At 43.6% G+C, this 20,954-nt stretch overlaps 1 long non-coding RNA gene across 1 annotated transcript; it reads right to left on the minus strand.

The window, feature by feature from the left end:
- Positions 1-12,277: 12,277 nt before the first annotated feature.
- LOC137145463 (uncharacterized) lies at positions 12,278-13,802 on the minus strand. Its single transcript, XR_010917663.1, has 2 exons — positions 13,286-13,802; positions 12,278-13,001 (listed from the first exon to the last, which is right to left on the minus strand). It is a non-coding gene; the product is annotated as an uncharacterized lncRNA (long non-coding RNA).
- Between the last annotated feature and the right edge of the window lie 7,152 nt (positions 13,803-20,954).

The raw sequence follows: 20,954 nt of genomic DNA on the forward strand, positions 1-20,954 counted from the left end.
AAAGGGTTAAATATTGGGACAGTCCCGATTTTATCAGGATGTCTGGTCACTCTACTGCTGAACAACTTATTGATGGGACTGCCGTAGAACAGCTGATCAGCTGGCTAGCCCCAGGGCCAAAGAACAGCTGATTGGCTGGCCAGCCCACTGGAGCATCAGGGCTTGAACAGCCCTGACAGCTCTGTTTTCTCCCCTCCCTCTGGGTATTTTTAGTAATTCAGGGACAGGTCACTGCTTCCATGAGATTTTGTTTATTGGCTGCGACCTGTCCTGAGTTTGATTAAAAATACCCATGACAGAATCTTAAGCTTAGTTATGACCAACAAACGTAAATAAAAAAAGACTTTAGGTAAAACACACCAGGCTGAGGTGCCAACAGGTTTGAGCAGGGTCCAGGAGACAGAAGATCTATTGCTGATTGCTATGTGATGTTGTGTGATGTTGAGAAAGTCCCTTAAAGCCAAGTTTTCAAAAATGGTCTCTGACTGAGTACCGGCAGCGAGGAGCTGCAGGTGTAATTATTATTAGTCCCAAAAAACAAAACCCGTTTTATTCTGCCCTGCCACAAAACACAGTCCAAAGGATCAAAAAGTGGTGGAAAACTTTGTCAAAAAAAAGGCTTTTACAACAAAATAGAAATTTTCATATAGTAGGTCAATTTTTGTCAAAGATATTGAGGTTTTCACTAAAAAGCAAGAACACTTCAATGACCTCTTTAGACAAAAATGGCAGGGGGAGATCATTTATGTACATTTTCAGAGGAGGAAAACAAACAATTTCCCAGCTTCCTCTACAATTGATTTTGCCTTCTATTGCTAGTTAATCCTGCCCTACCCATAAAGAGCAAATCTATTGAGTCTGTGCCCCCATAACTCACTATTGAGTCTGATCCCACTGCGAAACTACCCAGCAATACATTCCTGACCCTACACACAGGTGATTCTAGCCCCCTGTCATCAATTCAGGCACAACCGATCTGGTTTCCTCCACACTCAGATCCCCATATCCACCAGTTAACTCTGGGACCCCTTTAACTTTGAGCTAACTCTACCCAATTGCTCATCCTGCTGCTCTCAGGGGCCCAACTCCTTGTTATCCCTCTCCTTTGCTGAAGAAAGAAGCAGCTTTTGGTTTTGCCAATTTCCAAGCATTCAAAAATCATGACTCAGGCCTCCTAAAATCATAAGATGCTGGTTCTTCACGGTACTCTTTATTTGCCTTGAGTCTTTAGGGTGCACTGGGGTCACATTTTCAAGTGTGGCTCTACAACTATGAGGGCTAGCAACCTATTTTTAACAAAATAGAAGCTGAGATTCACATGCCTCCAAGACCTGGGACTTGAAGAAAAGAAAAAGTAAACAGTTTGAGACTCATAAAAATCACAACAATAGGCTGCCCAGCTTTGTCTGCTGAGCTATGGGGTAAGCAGTGCTTCAAACCCTGTGCCGTACACACACACAACTGGAGGCCTCAGCAGAACTGGAAGATCTGTGAACCTTCCCTCCCACCTATTCACACTAAGCCCAGCAGTGAGGCCCTGGCTGAATCTGCACATTTATCCACCTGTGGTAAGGAGAAGGAGGCTAACGGTACTGAATATTCTTCAGCATCTCCTCCCAGGCCTACAGATCAGGGGTAGCGGGGAAAGGAGTGCTGAGGCAGTGAGAATATTCACTTCCCAATCAGAAAATGCTGCAGAGGTGAAAGGAAGCAGCTGTTCTCCAGTCCATTCTGAGGATACCGGGCTAGAGAACAGCAGGAACGCTCATGTCCTGCCTTTTCAGGAAGTACAGTGGGAGAAGGAGTCCTCAATCTCCCACTGCTACGCATGCTAAGGGACCAGTCTATTTCTCAGCACCTACATCAGCTCTAATTAGTAGCCCTGCGACAGGAGGCAGGTGAAATGGAAAGGCAGCCGTGTGGGTGGGTTGTTTTTTTTTTCCCCATTCCCCAGCCTTATGATAAAGTCTGAAAAGCTGTAGATTTGGCAGGTTGATGATGGGCTTTTATGGGGCATTTGAGAGGTTCATGGCTTAACATCCCTAGTTTTCTGGGTTGATGTCAAGTCTTGGGTCTGAGAGTTCGTTAGCTAGACAGGCTTAGCATGCTAGGCTGAAGTCAAAGCTTTGGGTTTTGTTTTTGTTTTTTGCAACTGCTAGAACAACACCTCTAGTTTGCCATACTTATATCACAAAGGCTTGCATCTTAACATAACTGGCTTAGCATCTCTGGCTGTGTGTGAGATGATCTCAGAGCTCATCTGATGGGCAGCAATGGCAAACAAACATTAATTAATAGTTAGTAATACTTTATTTGTTACCTCTATTATGGTAGAGGCACTGATCAGGATTGGTTCTCTGTTGTGATTGGGACATAGATAATTCCTGTAGTTCTGCTGTTTCTTCACCAGGACCCTTGTGAGGTACCAATAGAAAGGACCAGCAGCATCACTCTACAGCCAAAACTCGAGACACCAGTCACTTTTAAAGGCTTGGCTATAGTCATTTAAATTTGGCCAAAATAATTGCAACGTGGGTATAAAATGTTCCCATTCTGATTGGATAGACCCATACACCTCTATTGCACTCAGGAGTAAATGACTGAACTAGGTGTAAGGCAGGGAGAATTGGACACACAATACAGAACCCCACCGTGCCAATTTTTACCAAGTCACTTTTCAGGGCAGAATCAATCTGCTACAAAACTTTCACATCTACAAAATGAAAATCAAATGAATTAGAGAAACAAGAAGTTTGATTTGTAGCTAAATTCACTGGCCCACATATTCAAATTAACCAGAAATAAATTGTTTTTCATCAGAGAGAAAGAAGGGAAAGAATTAAAGTGGATTGACTGAGGAACAGTTGGGAAGGAAAAGTTAATGAATTCAGAGTAGCTATAAAGAGTAGGCTCTCAGGGTTGTAATTAAAAGAATATTAGAAGGCAGCTGGCGAAACACCTGACTAATGACCTGTGATTTAAATGCTACAACAGCCTGCAGGTGTTGAAGAATGTTTATGGCATCAGATTAATGTGACATCACTGCCACACCTGAATTTTTTTTTTTATTGAAATCTCTTCTGAAACATTGAGTATCTATCACTGAAGAAAAAAAAAAGCTTAAAGAATGAGATTTTATTTGGAGTTGAACTTGGGAACTCACTATTCTCCGTAGTACACTAGGCTTATAATATACTGTCCTTCAGGGCATGTTTCAAGGCTCACTGATGTGGACACAGCGGCAAAATGAGGACAGACACATGCATGGAATTAAGTGGCAGGCGACAACTTTTATTAAACTTTAGCACAGGGGAGGGGCACTACCCACCCATCACCCATATTCTCCTATAGCAGGCATTTAATTGGTTCCAGTGCAGGGCTTACAGGGCTCCTTACCATATAATCCATAATTAGAGTGACTAGATATAAAGTGTGAAAAATCAGGACAGGGGGTGGGGAGTAATAGGCACCTATATAAGAAAAAGCCCCAAATATCAGGACTGTCCCTGTCTAATTGGGACATCTGGTCATCCTACCCATAATGCAAGGTGGATCTCCTCAAAACTCAGCTCTGAGTTTTAAACAGGCAACCGGCTAGACCTGCAGCATCTGTCAGGTCGGGTTTCCATTCCGAGTTCAGGAACGGAGCAGAAAGAGGCTACATGAGGCCCTGGCACTGGGCTAAATCCTGGGGTATGCTGGCCAATCAGCACCACTCCCCCCCCAGCTGGCCAAAAGGTGCTAGCGACTCCCATCGGGTGGAGCTATCTATTGACCCTTGGCAAGTGTCTCCCTCCCTTGCTGCTTGGACTGTCCCCCACTTTCAGTGCCTGCCCCATCAATTTCACCCACCCATTGATGCAGGAAGGGGGCACTTTGTTTTCTCTAGCTGCAAAAGAACAGGAAGGCTCAGTTGGGAGAGCCTACAGATCTTAAATATGTCTTTTTTACTGTTACTGGTATACTGTTGAGTCTCATAGAAATGTTGATTAGTGGTTAATCAGGTGTTAAGGAATGGCCTGTTTCATGACACTATGTATTCAAGATTTGTCAGGAGCAACTAGCCCTTGCTCAAGGTGCTCTTTATTTAATTAATATCTTTATATATCTCAAAAAATAAAACATGTTGGGATTTCTGGGTGATGATCACTAGATGGTGCTATTTTCCTTAGCAAGAAGTTAAAAAAAAATTCCAAATATTAAAAGTACATCAACTTCTTTTAACCTAACTTTTTCAAGAGTAAGGCAGAGTTTATTAAAAACCTGAGCATGTTAAAATATCCAGACATTTTTCTTCCAAAAATCATTCAGATTTTCATTGTATTTCTTATCAGTCAAGAAGACACTGCTCAGACTGTCCAATGCTACTTCATTGAACTTAGTGAAATAATAACATTATTTTGATTACATATTACAAAAATCAACTTTTCAAATGCTGTTCGATTGTGTCCAGCCTTTAATTAACCCTCCTCTTTTTATCAAAAAGTTGCGTACTCTGGTTTTAATTGTCTAATAAAATCATTTTATTTTTTCCATTTAGAAAGAGAGTTTTTTATTAAATAAGGAGTGCAACTTCAGGGTTAGCATTTTTAGCACCTGTTCCTGCTGCATTAAGAGTAGCACAAAAAGACTTTGTAGAAAATGCTCTCTAGCTTTAAATCAACTGATTGACTAAGTTCACTAATTATGCCCTGATCCTGTAAAGACTTAATTATATTACACTGTGAGGTATCCTGATGACTCCAACAGGACTACCTGCTGTGCATAAAGATAAGCATATGCATATGTCTTTGCAGGACTGTGGCCCTAAGATACTTAATTCACCACTAATGTAGGAAAATTATCAATGTTTTTTCTGAGCTTGGTTATAAGTCTCCTTGGCCATGAGTTCCTTCTTGCAAAGACAGAAACCTGTACCTGTCACACAATGTTGAGAACCCCAGCTTTCTTGATTACAGTTACCTGGTGGTAACTTTCCTTGAAGGCTATAGTACATAGTGGAGTATGGTCAGAGTCCCAGTATTCACCACTGAGAAGCATAAACTTGCTGATTCCTTCTAAATTTCCTCCAAGTAATCAGGTAACCCAGCCTACCTAAATTTAGAATTACTAGCTATAACAGTGGCTAATCCCTAAAGTGAGAGGGGTTTCTCTATGCCAGCCCAAACCCCTGCCTGTTTTCTGCCACCTCTTAGAGCAAGGACTGCATCCCCTTCTGTGAGAAAGACTCCATCACTTTGCTCTTCCTCCTCGGTGGCTGGAGTCTTAGTTCCTTTACTTTCAAGGATTTGGGCTGGGATCTTCAAAAAAAGAGACTAAGGGGATTAGACATCCACCTCATATTGAATTTCTTTTGAATATGGGAGCTTAATTCCCTTAGGCTCTGTTTTCAAGATCCCAGGCATAAATAAAATAGCTGTGTGATTTTATAATTATCGGTTAATCCCATCCTCATCACTATAGTATCTCAGCAAGATGCCTTTACTGCAAACCATTCCATATAGTATAGCTCCACCTTCATGGCAGTGGAGGAAACCTTTGTTAGCATGGAACCAGGGAGCCACAACCTGTGAGTCAAAAAAGATCAGGCTGAGACCTAATGAATGGGACAAATTACCTCATATCTGCCTACTATATGTTTCTTGCACCTTCTTCTGAAGCATCTGGTGCTGGCTATTGTTGGAGACAGGATACTGGACTAGACGGACCAGGGGTCTGCTCCAATTTGGAAATTCCTTTGTTCCTAGCTACTGGTTTAGAGTAAATAAGCTAGGTATCATGGGCCAAAATTTCTGTTGGTGACAGGTGTGCCTAGGCAGGCCATTTGTCCTGTTTTAAGACTGACAGTCCTATTTTTCCTAAGCTTTTTCCCCTGTCCAGTACTGAGACAAAGCCAGATGTGGTTTTGTCTGATATCATGGATGGGGGTGCCATTTTGAAGAGTGATCCACTCCACCCCCGCCGACATGATGTTGCATGCACTGTACATGCAAGGTCACACTGAAAGGAAGAGGACAACGTGCTCTTCAGAATGGCATCTTCTATGCAACATAACCTCACATGGTGTGCATGGGTCACACTGGTGTGTGTGGGGTCACACCATTTCTGAAAAGACGGAAGGTCAAGTATTCTGGAGATGTGTGAGTGGCCAACCCCGGTGTGATGCTTCCTGGGAGATGCCAGGTTGAGGCACCTCAATACCACTTGTCCTTACTGTGAGGGAGTCTTGTCCATGCATCATCTTGCTAGTTCCATCGGCCAGAGACAACACCAGCACTCCCCTCTCAGCCTATGCAGGCCCCATTGTCACTCTGCAGGTTAGCAATAGGCACAACCCTTGAGTCCGCCAAGCATCTCCCTGGAGTGTCCAAGCCCAGGTCCACTGGAAACTCATGGTATTCACAGATTCACTGTTTCCAGCGAAACAGTACACGGGGGCTTACCCATCTCAGATGGCTGTTCCACTTAACACACAGCACTTGTGTTTAAAATGAAATCAAGTATATTTAAGTTTATTTAACAAAGCCTAGAGATGCAAGTAGAAGTACTGGAAACACATGGTTACATATAAAATCATAACAACCACACTAGAGCATTGACTTAATTAACAATATACTCATCTCTCGTAAAGTAATGCTTACCGAAATCCTTGCTGTGCTTTAGACTCAGATTGGCTGTGACTCTACGTTCATGATTCAAGCATTCTCAGTTGCCTCCTATGTGAAGGATTCTACGTTTCCTTGCACTCCAAGATACAGCAGACCAGTCCTTTGTCTTTATTTGTTAACTGGAAACCCCCTTGCTGTTTCTTTCAACCTGTACATTTCCCCTCTTGTCGATTTTATTGTCTTTCATTCCACCCTGCTCAGTATGCCAATAGGCCTACATTGTGAGGCATTCAGTATACAAATGACCAGCCAGGGAGAAAGATGTCTGTTACCTCAGAAATGTTCCTTGCAGGCAGGAAGTATGTCACCTCCTCATTAATTGCCTTAACTCCAAGACCTTAAGAACACAATTTTCAGTACAGATACTCCTTAAGTATTATCTGTACATACATTTTGCAATGATTATGATGCCCAGTGGGCTACTGGCTCTCAGTAGAGTCCTCACATGCCACCCTGGAGTGAACTATTATATATATATCTGATCCAGGGGATCCCTGTAAAATCCTATGCATCCCCTGTGCCTTCTGCCAGTTGGCACCGAGGGGTCACACCAAGCAATTGATGTGAAGTTAAGCCAGCAGAGAATTTGACCCTATCACTACTGGTTCTGCTTTTTTCAGTATTCTCCCAGATTTCCATCCAGAATGTTGCTGACAATTTTTTTAAGTTATTACATTAAAGCAAAAGTTGTTCTGTGGAGATGACAGATGGAGTTTCTGATTGATAAGGAGTCGCTTGACATGCAGCATGTTACTGTAGCTCCTTCTAAATGAAACCACGTCTTATCTTTTATACCAAGGAGAGGAGGTGCCTTCAACACCCATTTTAGAGTGAATATTAATAAACAATATTATCGTTAATGAGGACATAGACTTGAATAGCAGGTATAGAAAGCATGTTCCTGTTGTCTTAGTAACCATTCGTTCCTTGCTGTGGATCTAATTTAACACAAAGAACAATGTAAATTTAACCCTCAGCAATTCTGCTAGTTTGTTCTTTTAGCAAATGGAAACATTCCTTAGAGCCTGAAAAACTGCAGGGGAAAAAAAATTAGTCTAATTCGTAACACAGTCTTAGGTCTTTGCTCAGTTCACTAGTGATGCTTTAGGGACAAGATACTTTACACTATCCTTTTTAAGGTACCTGCACATAAGGTACAATCAGAAAAAATCAGGTTACATCTGAAGATGAATTTCTGTGGATGATCAAGGGTAGAAAAAGTATTTTACCAAAAGCACGAAGGAGCATAGCTAGCAAGGTGCCTAGAGAAAGCAACTACGGGTCAGATTCTGCCACTCTCCCTCAGGATGTTGAGTAGCAACTTGCACCTTGTGTAGTCCAATTCACTTACTCATCATGAGTAAGGGTTGCCGAATCTAGTCCACTTACTCTTATTCTTCCCAGCATCCTCTCCCAGTGTAACCTACAGAATGCGCTGGAGATCCCTGGAAGCATAGAACCCTGCAGGTAACAATTTATTATTACTCATGACTTTTTAAAAAAAAAACCCAAAACAAGCAAACAAACAAAAAACCCTAAGCATATTCCTGTTCAGCAAAACATTAAAGCTGGAGCACGTGCCAAGCTGAAGTCAAAAGGATTTAAGCATGGGCTTCAATAATTGGTTAAACAGGGATAGACATATAGCTCTAAGTAAAAGAGAGAGATGAGCTATTATGCTACATAGTTACACATAGTTCTTCTGTACTTCCAGGGATTTCCACAGCGTACTGCAGATTATATTTTAAAGGAACAATGGGAGGAGGTACTGAGGAAAGCTGTTGTCCCCTTACTTGCTTAAGTGCTTGCAGAATCAGGACCTAAAAGAGTGGGTGTCAGACGCATAAGATAATGGAATATAGCAGTGTTGAGGCGGTGTCATTTCTGAATTATATGAAGTCTGAGTTCTGTATTATTAAAATCATATAAATGAATTTTTGGGATCCTGTTTTGTAGTTCTAGGGGGTTTATATTCCATGTTCCTGTGGCCCAGATTTTTAAGGGTATTTAGATGTTGCTGTGCTCAGCATTGCCATGCCTAGCTGATTTAGGCACTAGAGATCCTAATTCCCATTGACAGCAAATGAGATTTAAGCCCCTAAAGTGCCTAATTCCTTTTTGAAAGTGAGATTTAGGCTCTTAAATCAGTTGGGAGCCTTTAAAAATCTGGGCAATTTAAACAAAAAATTCTAGACAGAGAAGAGCTGAGCTAGTGTGGTACAGGCCAGTTCAGACTGGTGATATGAAGCACTATACAAAATAAACTAATTTTGAATGATTTACGAGTCAGTGGACTGGATTCCTAAAGAGAACAATTAGGATTAGTCTTCAGAGATAGCCATGAGGATTTTTTAAAAGGCAGAGGTCCTGTGGGAAAAAAAAAAAGTCTTTAAACCTTACATGCTTCCATACTAACATAATGCATACAACCAAGGGGTAGAACTAAGGTTGCTAAAGGGCAATCTTAATTCTGGTATTTCTTAGCTTTTGAGAGCGTGACTTTGCACCCTTAATAATTCTCTTTTTACTATAACTATTTTGTGAGCAGTTTATCTACATTATGGAAGCACCTGCAATGTGCTAGGTGCTTTCCAAACATATAGGTGGAGACCATCCCCATCCCAAAGAATTAAAATGTACTTAGACAAGACAGACAAGTGAAATATTTGAGGAAATCTTGTTTTTAATTTTTTTTATTCTTCTGTTCTTTCTCCCTCCCCCTCCACCAAACACTCTTCCCCTCTGTCCAAAAATGCCAATCAGCCTCTTCTGCCTTTTCTGCTCCAATATACTCTCTTTTCACCTTGTTCTCTCCATGACAGAGATTAAAGCTCAGTACAAAAGCCTGAAAAATGTGCACAGAAATCTTGTGATTTTGCTGTGAAACTTTGAGGACTTGCAGGCTGTACAGAGCAAGGAAATACGCCAAAGCCTGTTTCCACTGCCAAACCTGTAAGTATCATGATCCCCTCTAAGTCTTAACTGATATTTGGACAAGCATTGTCAAGGCAGGAGGGTGAAAAAGATACAAGGATCAAGTCAGAGGTGCTTTGCACTGCATTCGACCTATAGATGGTAGTAACTGCTGTAAGCTTTTCTTTTTGCTGTGGAGGACCTTTGATTCTTTCAGGCAGGCTGTTATACATTATTGCTTGAAATTCCTATCAGAAACATCGAAACAGGTGATCCTGCAACATGCTGATCAGCCTGGCCCTAATTTAGTAAAGCACTTAAGCAGGTGTTTAAGCATAAGAATTTAAGTGCATTGCTAGCCCTAAGTGTTTTAAGAACCCCACCCCCGCACCTCCTTACATGTGAATACTTTCTTTTAACAACAGGAGTGGATTTATGTATTATAAAAAACATTGTTATTGTGCTTCAGTATAAGAAAGGAAGTCTGAGCCTAATTCTCTACTGTCTTATATTTCGGTCATTTATATCAGGGAAAAGTGAGTGTAAAGCCCCACTTTTCCCAACCGTAATTGGTGACAAAATGTTAAAGATACTGGAGAATCAGGCTCTTTATTTCATGGAAACTTTGACTATTGAAAAGAAGATTCATTATGTGTGTGTGTTCTTGTACTGTTGCCATTTCCACCTTGCAGCAGGGAAAGTTTGTGTTGCTGTTAGCCTAGACGTTGACAATGGGTAAAGCTCCAAAATGGCTTTGTGCCCGCAAATTCTGCATTTGTTAGCTTTGCTGAGGAGGGAGACTTTTGCTGTACTCTTCTTTGAGTTTTTTTGAATTCTGCCACACACCTCTGTCAAACAGCCACAGAATATTAAAAGCTTATGATGGGGTGTGCACACCCCTCACTAAGATGGACAGGAAAATGGTGATCCAGGCACTTATTAGAGCTAGGATGAAAAGAGGAGGCAGTGAAAAGGCCTCTTAAGGGACAAAGGAAGTGTTTTCTCTTGATCTTCCTCCCCTCTTCTTTGAGCCTCCAGACTGAGAATGATAAAATCATGAGCACTAGTAACTTGGTGAATGTCACACAGTTAAGCAAATGCTGAAGGGTGCAAACACAGCTGACATGTGTGCATTTAAATATTCAAATACAGATGGAGATTCAAATTGGTTTATATAGCTGAATAAATAAATTGGCAATATTCACTTCGCTCTAGAGGTGTTGCCTGGCTGACCTTCTCAAGAAGACAAGGTATAACACCACATTACAAAGGGAGTTCAGAATGATCTGTTCCCTAATCACTCTCACTCTTGTAATCCATTAGAAAATGCATCTCTGCCTTCCTATCTTTGTTTTCAGGACACCCTACTAATCTGACATGTATTGATCTGAGCTTGTCTTCTCGATTGTTAATTTGTTTGTGTTCCTAAGTGGCTGTAACTAGTTTTTTGTCAGGATCTTTCTAGGATCTGATATAGACTGCCTTGATAAATGAATATTCTTGCTGTATAACTTTTATAATAATATTTGTTTATAGCTCATCATGACTTTACAACATACTGTAATATAGCAAAGGACAACACTAGCCTGAGGATATTCTGGCTACTTTAGCAAATGTCATAGCTTATCTTTTCAGTGAATCCATTTAGATATGTTGCAGTTAGCTTGCCTAAAATTGCCCCAAAAGGGCAACGCAGTCTATTTTTTCAAAAGGTACATTTCCATTACTGCAAAACCTGGAAATTATAATGACATTAGCCATTATAGAGAAATAATGGGTTAAATATTGAATGCAAAGCACTGACATTTTTTTCTTAAGACCACTGCATTTATTCCAATCACAGCAGTGAATGAAACAATAAATCGACAACGTTAGTGAGAGTTGTGTGTGAACACTGTTATACTCACATATTAATTTCGATAATAGCAAACCACATTTGTTTTTGCCATTTAGCTATAGTTCTTGGACACTTTGCTCTGTTTCAAATGACAGAGTTGATATGTAATTTAATAGCAGTAGTTCCACCTGAAATTAATTTTTGTTTGCATGAGCTGGCTATTCAAAGTTTCATTGTAAATGGAAGTACAATGACTCCATATCGGCATTTAAAGTAGTGTACAGTGTCTGTGCACAGGTACTTGTTTCTACCTGGAGGGGAAGCAATATTTAGTTCCAAGGCACTTTTCCAGATGAAATAATTAATGCTCAACTGCACTGAAAGGACGTACTCAATGGACAAATTGGATCCTACTGCCTACTGGGAATTATAGGCAGTCAAAGCAATATGGAACCTCATTTTTAACATCATAATCACTAGCAGACAGGATTTTCAGCCAAGTAAAATCCACAGGCTGCTGGCAGTGATGTTTGTGATGTCATAGGTGGCATTCTTCCTTTTGAGTCAATACTGATTTAATGAGTTTACATAGTGTTAGGGGGAACTGTGCTGTTGGAGTTGCTGTGCTCTGGATAGAGGCCAGGATCGTCTGCAGACGTTAAAATCAGCACTCTTTTATAAGGCTATTGCCCTCCGTGTTCTGGCTAATTTCCAACTGAGATCTTTACAATTTGCCCATCTATATTGTTCCTGTGGGTCCAGTAGGAAAATATGTTTTTCATTTCCACTCCTAAGACATAGTGTTTCTGAAGCTACTGCGGAGGTGCTATAGTTCACCCATTTTAGTGGTGTATGGGTGAGGTAATATGTCAGGGGCTTGGGAGGTGCTGATATTGCCCTGTAGGGGCCAGTTCAAAGAGGCTCTGAGGATCTGTTGCTACTACTATCACCACCCCAACTAAGGGAGATCTCTTTTTACTGAAATGGTGGTGGCTCCAGGTATTTTTAAGATAAAAGTCCAGGAGTGAAATCCTGGCCTCACTGCAATCAATAACAGGTTTGCTTAGAGGTTGGGCTTTAATTCCAGTTTACTTCCAGTTTTGCTTGGGCCTTGGGCTTTAATTGCAGTAGGACACTGCAGTGTCACCTCACTAGCACATTTTTTAAGCATGTCACTCAGTTGTATGCTGGGACTGCTGGCTATCCTTTGGAGTTCACACATGCTGTCAGAAGCCATTCTGCTAAGGATTTATCTAACAAGAAGGTTTAACTGATGTGGTGGCAAAAACAGCACAAGTCAAGAGGCTCTCTATGCTAGGCTCCCAATGGTAGCACCAAAGTGGACCATTTCGGCAAAAAAAGCCCAAGTGCAGGCAAGCCCTAATGGTTATACGATTCTTGTTTTGTTCACTACAAGTCCAAGGTGGGCTGTGGACCAGCTGCGTCCATGGAGTCTTCATGTGGAAGTTATATATTCTGAGATTGTAGGACATTGATTGCTGAAAGGAACGTTCCAGTTGGCTTATCTGGTGGTGTCATACGGATACACTGAATTCCACTGGTGCACAGCTAGGGTCTCATCTCTGAAAAACAAAACTTCCTGCTCCCATTATGTTAATTACTTGTATTTGTTGCAGGTGGTAGTGGATGGCAGGGTAGAATTATGGGGGAAGAATATTTTTCAAAAATGTTTAGATAAATGCACATCAAAGAACAGCTATCTGGGGCTCTAGGGACCTTGCCATTGATAAGAAAAATACATTACAGAACATCATTACAAAAACCAAACAGTAGCATATTGCCCCTCATATTTATAACCATGAGGCAGAAAGTACATACTAAAAGACAAATTAATCTCTCCACTCACCAAATTGCTAAAAGAACCCACCCAGGCACTTAAAGCCCTCTTCAACGCTTAATAAAAAAATGGTGTCACAGGGTGTACTCTTGGTTGTGCCACCTCCTGATTGCTCTGGGGATTAGCTCTGGCCAGGCATTGTGCCCTCCTCTGACCATCTGTCTCCCATCGTCCTCTCGCCTCCGGATCCTTCTCACTCCAGGAACCACAGCCTCTTTATGACTCAGTCCTCTGGCCAGGTCACCATGTGTGTTCCCCTTCTGGGGTGGTGTAACAAAGTCTTTCCAGGACAAACAATCCCAGACACCCTGCTGTCCTCTGCCTAGCCTGTGCCACATACCCAGTGGCTAGTAGGGAAACCCAGGCCCAGCCCCTACTCTGGGTTCTATCTCAGGGGCTCTCTGATCAGCAGCCAAGGCCTGCACTGTCTTCATTTGCCGCTTTTTCCCTGGGCCTTTTCCTGGCTTCACCCCTCTCTGGGTTTGCCAGCCTCCCAACTCCCTCCTTTCAGGAAGTATTTGTGGACTTACCCTCTAACCCCTAATACACCTCACTTCTCCCAGGCTTCCGTCCCTGCAACCTCTTCTGTTGCCGGCTTCGTGGCTTATATAGGCCTCTTCAGCTGAGCCTGTTTCCCATCAATTTCCTGCTCCTTGTCTCCTCCAGGTGCAGCCTGTGGAGTAAATTGAATGCTAGCCATCTTAACCCCTTCAATTCTGTGTGGGGTAGACACCCTGTCACAGATGGACTTTTGTAATATGCCCGGTAGATCAAACTTATTTCATCGCACCTTCCTTTTTTGTGTCTGGGGTAGTTTACGCCACACAATTACATATACGGATAAAGAAAAGCCAACACACAACTCTCACTAAATATGAAAAGCAGCAAGGCATTGATTGAAACAGAGCCCACGATCCATTGTAATAAGAGCAAAAGCAAAACTGCCCTGGCGATCGATGCTTGCAATTAAATGTGCACACCGCATCATAGCAAACAGATTAAAGTACAGATGGCAAAGACTTTGTATAATGCTATGTAAGCTTACCAGAAATCCGTCCAAATGCACAGCGCCATCTCGAGTCCAATGCACAGTGCCAGCTGAGGACCTGATCTGTCTGGAGGGATCAGCTTGACTAGTTATTCATGGCTGTGGATAAAATTTGTGCAGTAAGTTTTTTTTCCTTCTCATGTCCCCCTCAGAATACACTCTGTGTGCCCTCAGGGGGGCCTGCCCCCCAGTTTGTGAACCTCTGCTGTAGATCAGTAAATTCAGATTATTTTGGATTAAGGATGGAAAGCAAATTCCAAACCCAAGAAACCCTTATAGAAATTCCCTGCAAGGAGCCACCTCTTTTACACAGATGGGAGGCCCAACTCATTCACTCTGCTGACTGCAGTTGTAGCAGTATAGTCCAAGGAGAGAGGCAGTCTCTGTTTGACAGGTCCTAGGCTTTTTTTCGATCAAATAGATCAAGAGACCTTCTACTCTACCTAGATGCCTGAGTGGTGGGAGAAGGGGTGAAAAGAGGCAGCTCTGAGGAGGAAAGACAAGAGGAGGCAGAAGAGAAAAAAAAATTTTTAAATGGCTCTTTGCAGGGATGGGACAATCTGCTCTTTCCTCAGCAGTGTGACTCCAGCCACTTTTAACCCAGTTTCTTGTGTAAAACTGTGGTTCGCACATGGAACTGGGGTGAATGTAAATGTATTCTGAGTGAATGTGATGGATGCAAAATCTTTATGCACTGAGTGGCAAGGGGCGGGTTAACACACTTCTCCTCCCCCTGTCTCCCCAGCAGAGGAAGGACTATACCTGTGTGCCTCTAGCACAAGAATAGAGATGGAAGCAGAGCTGGCTCACAGGCCCAGCCATCAGGACAATTATTTAATTCATAGTGGAGGGAGGGGCTCTGTGGAGTTGTAATTGGGAGGCTCTGGAAGGGTGAGGAGAAGGTAGCAGTCTTGCTACCTCATTCAGAACTTTGAATGCTTTGCATTCCTAAGAATCTCCATTTCCCATCCTGACTAGAGGAAATCTTGTTTATTTTGAACAAAGCTCTGAAGTTGGGTTGAGGGAAGCTTATTTTTTAAGCTTATGCTTTGCATTGTGTTTCTTGAAACCCAACTGAAAAAACTCCTTGTCTGAATATAAGTGTTGCTGGATGACAGTGGGCCCCTACTCTCAGAGTCCCAATGTTGAAAGCACATTCTAATTTCAAACACATTCAAAAATTGTTTGGGTTTTTAAAAACAGTTTTCTATTATTTACTCTATAATCAGAATATTACTAAGTGCCCAAGTGAGTGCTAGGCAACTTACAGAAAAAAATGAAAACCAAATTGGTGTTGAGACTCATGGATAAAATACTATGTATAGCCAGATGATCTGCTACTCTATACCATCTTGCAAAATGTTACTGCTGGAAATACCACTCCCAGAGAGTCGTGTCTTACAAATATGATGCACCTATTTCATAAGCTTTTATGGGAATATTTTCCTAGCTTTGTTCTGAGTCATTTTCATAACAAGTTACATTTCCAATGTGAAATGTTTGCATTTTTAATACAAATTTATTTTCATTGAAAAGCAAACCCAAATGTTCCAGTTCTGAATTTAGATAATGATATGGGGGTTGGAGTATTTTGCACAAAGTAAGTCAATTTTTAAGGGAAAATGAGCCTATTTTCACTCTAAATTATAAAGGTTTTTCAGAAAATTGGTTAATTTTCATAATAGTATGAAACATTTAAGTCTCATTGTCTTTCAACTTTAAAAAACAATTTGTTTGGTAAAAAACTAATCATGTAAAAGACCGAAAACCAATGTCATCCAGAGCAGACCTGTTTGCTCATGACATGATAGCATCCCTGAACCAGTAACATAGCTGTTTATTTACAAAGTGGATTACAATAATATAATTAATGAAGGAGAAAAAAATCCTGATGGAAAGGAAGGTTCAGACACTGTTCCAATTAAAACACTTATAGCTGTGTGACAGAGTGGATAAACCCCACACAGGGGAGTTAAGGGTGCAGGAACATCTCTGGGCCTGGGAGGCCCTGCCCCCACAGGCCTGTTGGGCATGCTCCCGTTGGAGGAGGGACTTAAAAGGGAGCCTCTTCAGCACCGCAAGGCAGTGAGTGGAGGCAGACCTGCTGCAGAGGGGCTATGCCAAGAAGGCATCCTCAGAGGAAGTCTGCTGCATGGAGCTGAGACTCCCTACCCTGCTGAGACCCATGGACCAGGTCTCCAGGGACAACCGCCAGCCATGAAATGCCCCGAAGAGGTGGGGAGCAGAGTAGTAGGAAGAGGCCCAGGAGAGAGCATTAGCTACACCTCCAATAGTAGACTCCTGCCTCCTGGTGCTCAAGAGGGCCCCTGGGTCAGAACCCAGTGGAATGGGGTAGGGAACCCTGGGCTCCCCCACAACTGCTAGGTGGAGCTGCCCCCATGCACTATAACCACTATGGGCTCCCACAACTGATGGAGCATGTGGGCATAATGGCCCAGTCTTGCTCAAGGACATCAAGAAGGCCAGCCGAGAAGCGAGGAAGGAAAATAAGAAGGAATGACATGGAGGCATAGAAGCGGCTAACGTGGTTGGTGGAGAGCCAACAGCAACAGGCAACCCAGCTGCAGCAGCAACAGAATCAATTACTATAATAGCTGGCCTCACAACACCACCAGCAGCAGCAATTCATCCAGTAGCTGACTCCTCAACACCAAGAACACCACCACCAGGTTCAGCAGATAGTGGCACTCCTATAACCCCCAGGAGATGCCGCTAGCCTGGGGCTGGGGTCCCCTGGTGGGGTCCTGATGCCAGGGATCTTAGTTAAGCTGACAAAGATGGACCCAGGGGATGATCCTCAAGCCTATTTGGTGACATCTGAACATGTGGCCATTGTGGCGCCATGGTTGCCAGATCATTGGGCCATACTCTTAGACCCATACCTGACAGGTCTGGCCCAGGCAGCCTATAGAGTTCCAGATCCTGAGAATGCCCAAGACTACCATAAGGAAAGGCGGCCATCTTGGACTCCTTCACTATGTCTCTGGGGAGATACTGCCAGAGAGAAAAATACCTGCTGGGTGCCTGTTCTTGGGTAATGGCCCAGCACTTCAAGGATTATCACTGGTGCTAGCTAACCCCAGAATGGCACAATGGGGAGCAGGTGGTAGAGGAAATTGTCCTTGAGCAATTTATCCAGAATCTCCTGACCAGAGGAGGGGAGTGGATGCAGAGACATTGATCTGGCACACTGTCAGAGGTGGTGGTGGTGGTGGGGCTCATGAAAGAATTACCTGGACGCCAAAGGGCCAATCTTCCAGACCACAAAGGCACAGGCCCTGAAATTAGGCTGTCGCCAAATGTGGAGGTCCAAGCACAGCAGAGAGAACCGAGCACAGGAGACTGATGACAAAGACTATGAGGTTGACTGAGAGTGAGATCTAGGAAGCCAGAGAGCATGGAAGCTAAGACTCCTCAGCCAGGGCAACCCCAATGGAGGTCAGGGGGAAGATGGTGGCCCCAGCAGTGGGCAGCTGCTTTGAGAGTGGGAAACAGGGCCACTTTCAATATTATTGCTTCTTTATGGATTGTAGTTATGGGCAGACCTGGATGGCTCCCTCTAGAGCCCACAAACAGGGGAAGGCCAAAATAATAGTCCCAGTGAGGGTCTATGCAGCTGAGTTGATGGGCCAAATAGATTCCAGGTGCAGCCAGATCCTCCTGAAGGTAAAAGCTGGTTGAGGCAGATGGGATGCCATCCAACACCATCTTCTTAGAGCATATACACAGGGATATGCTTCTGTAGCCCACAAAGGAGATACAGCTGTCAGTGGGGAACCACAGCAAGACTCTCCAGATGTGGATGGCGGTCTTTCTTGTCTACTGGGTGGTCCTGGTCTGAGATTGGAAGTACTTTGGTGAAGTCTTGTAGGTACCGTGACTCTGAGACTGTGGAAAGAGCAGAGCCCGCAGAACTGGCTGATGCAGGAGTGCAAGAAGATCTGGGAAAGGGACCTCACAACAAACAGAGGAGTCCCTGAAACACCAGCAGGACCAGCAAACTCAAAGCCCTGTGGGTACAGAATGGCTGACCCAGAACAAGGACTTCATTGGGGAACAGAAAAGAGATCCCCTTTTGAGCCATGCATACGAACAGCTGGCAGCTGTCAAAGGGGAGATAACTGGCCCACAGAGGGCAGTACAATGGCTACACTCTGAGTTGAAAGACGAACACCTCTACTGGGTGGTTTGGGGTGATCCCCCAGACCAAAAAGGCCTGGGCCCAACTCCGGGAACCCCAGCCTTTTTGGAGGGAGTTACTCTGGCTTATTCACTCAGTATCATGTGCTGGCCACCTGGGGAGGGAGAAACAATGGAAAGAATCAACAGCCGGTTCTGTCGGCTCAGCATCTGTAAAGGGGTAGGAGACTACTGCATGTCCTGCCTGGAGTGCTAGCTGACAGGAGCCAAGAACACTCCAAGGGCCCACCTGGTACCAGGGGAGGCGTAGACACCCCCTTTGAGCAAATCAGTGTGGACTTGATATGGCCTCTAGGGAGGAACATGAATCACCAGCACATACTGGAGATCATCAATTATGCCATGCAGTACCCTGAGGCTATCCTGTTCGCACAGCCAACATGGTAACCATAGCAGTGGAATTCATGAAGGTCTTTGCAAGGGTGGAGATCCCCAGGGAAATAACAACAGACCAGGGATGAACTTTGTGTGACGACTAGGGATGTAAACGCCTAAATGTTTAAATGGTAGCCAGCTGTTTAAACATTTTAAACAGCTGATTATTGTTTAAACTGCAGGGGGAGGGGAGCGGCAGCTGGGCTCAGTTCCCAGTGAGCAAGAGCAGCTGGGCAGCTCCTGCTCTGGGGGAGGCGCGGAGCCCAGCGCAGCTCCCCCTGCACATGCAGAGCATGGGAGGAGGGAGGGAGCTGCAGCTGGGCTCAGCTCAGCTCCCTGAGAGTGAGAGATACCCAGCAATGGGCAGTAAGGTGCCGAGCCCGGCACGTCTTCCCGTTCCATGCGTTTAACCGTTTAAACATTCTATTTTTAGAACGTTTAAACGGATTCTTAATTAAACAAATTTTTACATCCCTAGTCATGACTGATGAACTTGTGGGAGCTGCTCAAAATCAAATCTCTAAGAGCTTCTGTCTATCACCCCCCAAATAGATTGGCTAGTCAAATGCTTCAATGGGACCTTGAAGGGGATGCTCTGAAAGTGCATGGCAGAAGACCCCCGACTACAATTGCTTGTTACAACCCCTCCTATTTGCAGCACGTGTGGTCCCCCAGGCATTGATGGCATTCTTTCCCTTCAAATTGTTGGATGAGAGGTCAGCCCGGAAGATCCTACACCCAGCTCAGGAAACCTGGGAGGAACAAAAGTCCAGAGGCACCAGGGAAGTACAGTATGATTCAGCTGCAAGAGAAGCTAAAGACCCTACGAACCTTTGAGACGGAAAATTGCTTAAGGGCCCAAGAGTGCAAAAGTAAGCCTATGACGAGAGCATCCGCCCATGTGAACTCCAGCCCAGTGACAGAAGTACTATTGCTACTGCGCAGTTCAAAATAAAAATTAACGGCTTAATGACAAAGGCCCTTAAAGGTAGTACAATGGGTGGCAGCAGTGGATTATGAGATTTGGCAATTTGGGAAGAAGAAAGAGACATAGATTCATCATATAAGCCTTCTAAAGGCTTGGCAGGACCATGAGAGTTTATTCATAACACCCTTCCCCCTGATCCAAAACTGGCCGCCCCACCTCCGTTATACCAGGACTTGGCCATAATTCCCCTGGGAGAAGAACTTCGGCTATTCCAATGGGCTCAGGTGGTCCAATCTTTCCCTTCTGTATTCTCAGCACAACTGGGGTAAACCTGGCTGATTTGTCACCATATCACAACAGATCCTGGGTGGAAGATCCATAAAACCCACCATCCTCTGACCAAGAACATGTGGGACATCTTACATTGGGAGCTACAGACAATGTTGAATCTCAAAGTGGTAGAGGAATGTCACAGCATGTGGTGGAGCCCCATTGTCCTGGTGCCCAAGATGAATGGAACAATGTGGTTTTGTATCAACATTAGGAAGGTAAATGCTAAATGTGCATTTGACACACATCTCAGGCCCCAAGTCAACGAGTTGATGGAGCAATTGGGGGCCGTGTAATACATCTCAACCCAAGATCTGACCAAGGGCTACTTGCAGTTTCCATCCAATGAGTGGGGTCTCAAGTAAAATAGCCTTTGCATCCCTTTCGGCATGTTACCACTTCAAAACTATGTCCTTTGGCCTTCACAGGGCTGTGGATACCTTCCAAATGTTGATGGACACAGTCCTGCAATCACACAGCTGGTGTGAGGTGGCTTAAAACAATGATAGTCATTTACAGTTGTGGTTGGGAGAAACACTAAGCATACATCAGCATCCTACAGGAAATAGGCCTCATGGCAAACCCAGCCAAGTGACGATTGGGTTTTCATGAGGTGATGTATCTGGGTTACACCGTTGGAAGGGGCAAACTTAGATAATTGATCGGGAAGGTCCAGGCCTTGATGGACTGCTCTATCTACTTGACAAAAAGGCAAGTTAGACAATTTCTGGGTGTGGCTTGCTACTATAGATAGTTCATACCAGCTTCGCCACAAT

Source organism: Emydura macquarii, unplaced genomic scaffold, assembly GCF_026122565.2.
Source record: "Emydura macquarii macquarii isolate MOO-44397 ecotype Brisbane River unplaced genomic scaffold, CSIRO-AGI_Emac_v2 contig_3530, whole genome shotgun sequence".
NCBI lineage: Eukaryota > Metazoa > Chordata > Testudines > Chelidae > Emydura > Emydura macquarii.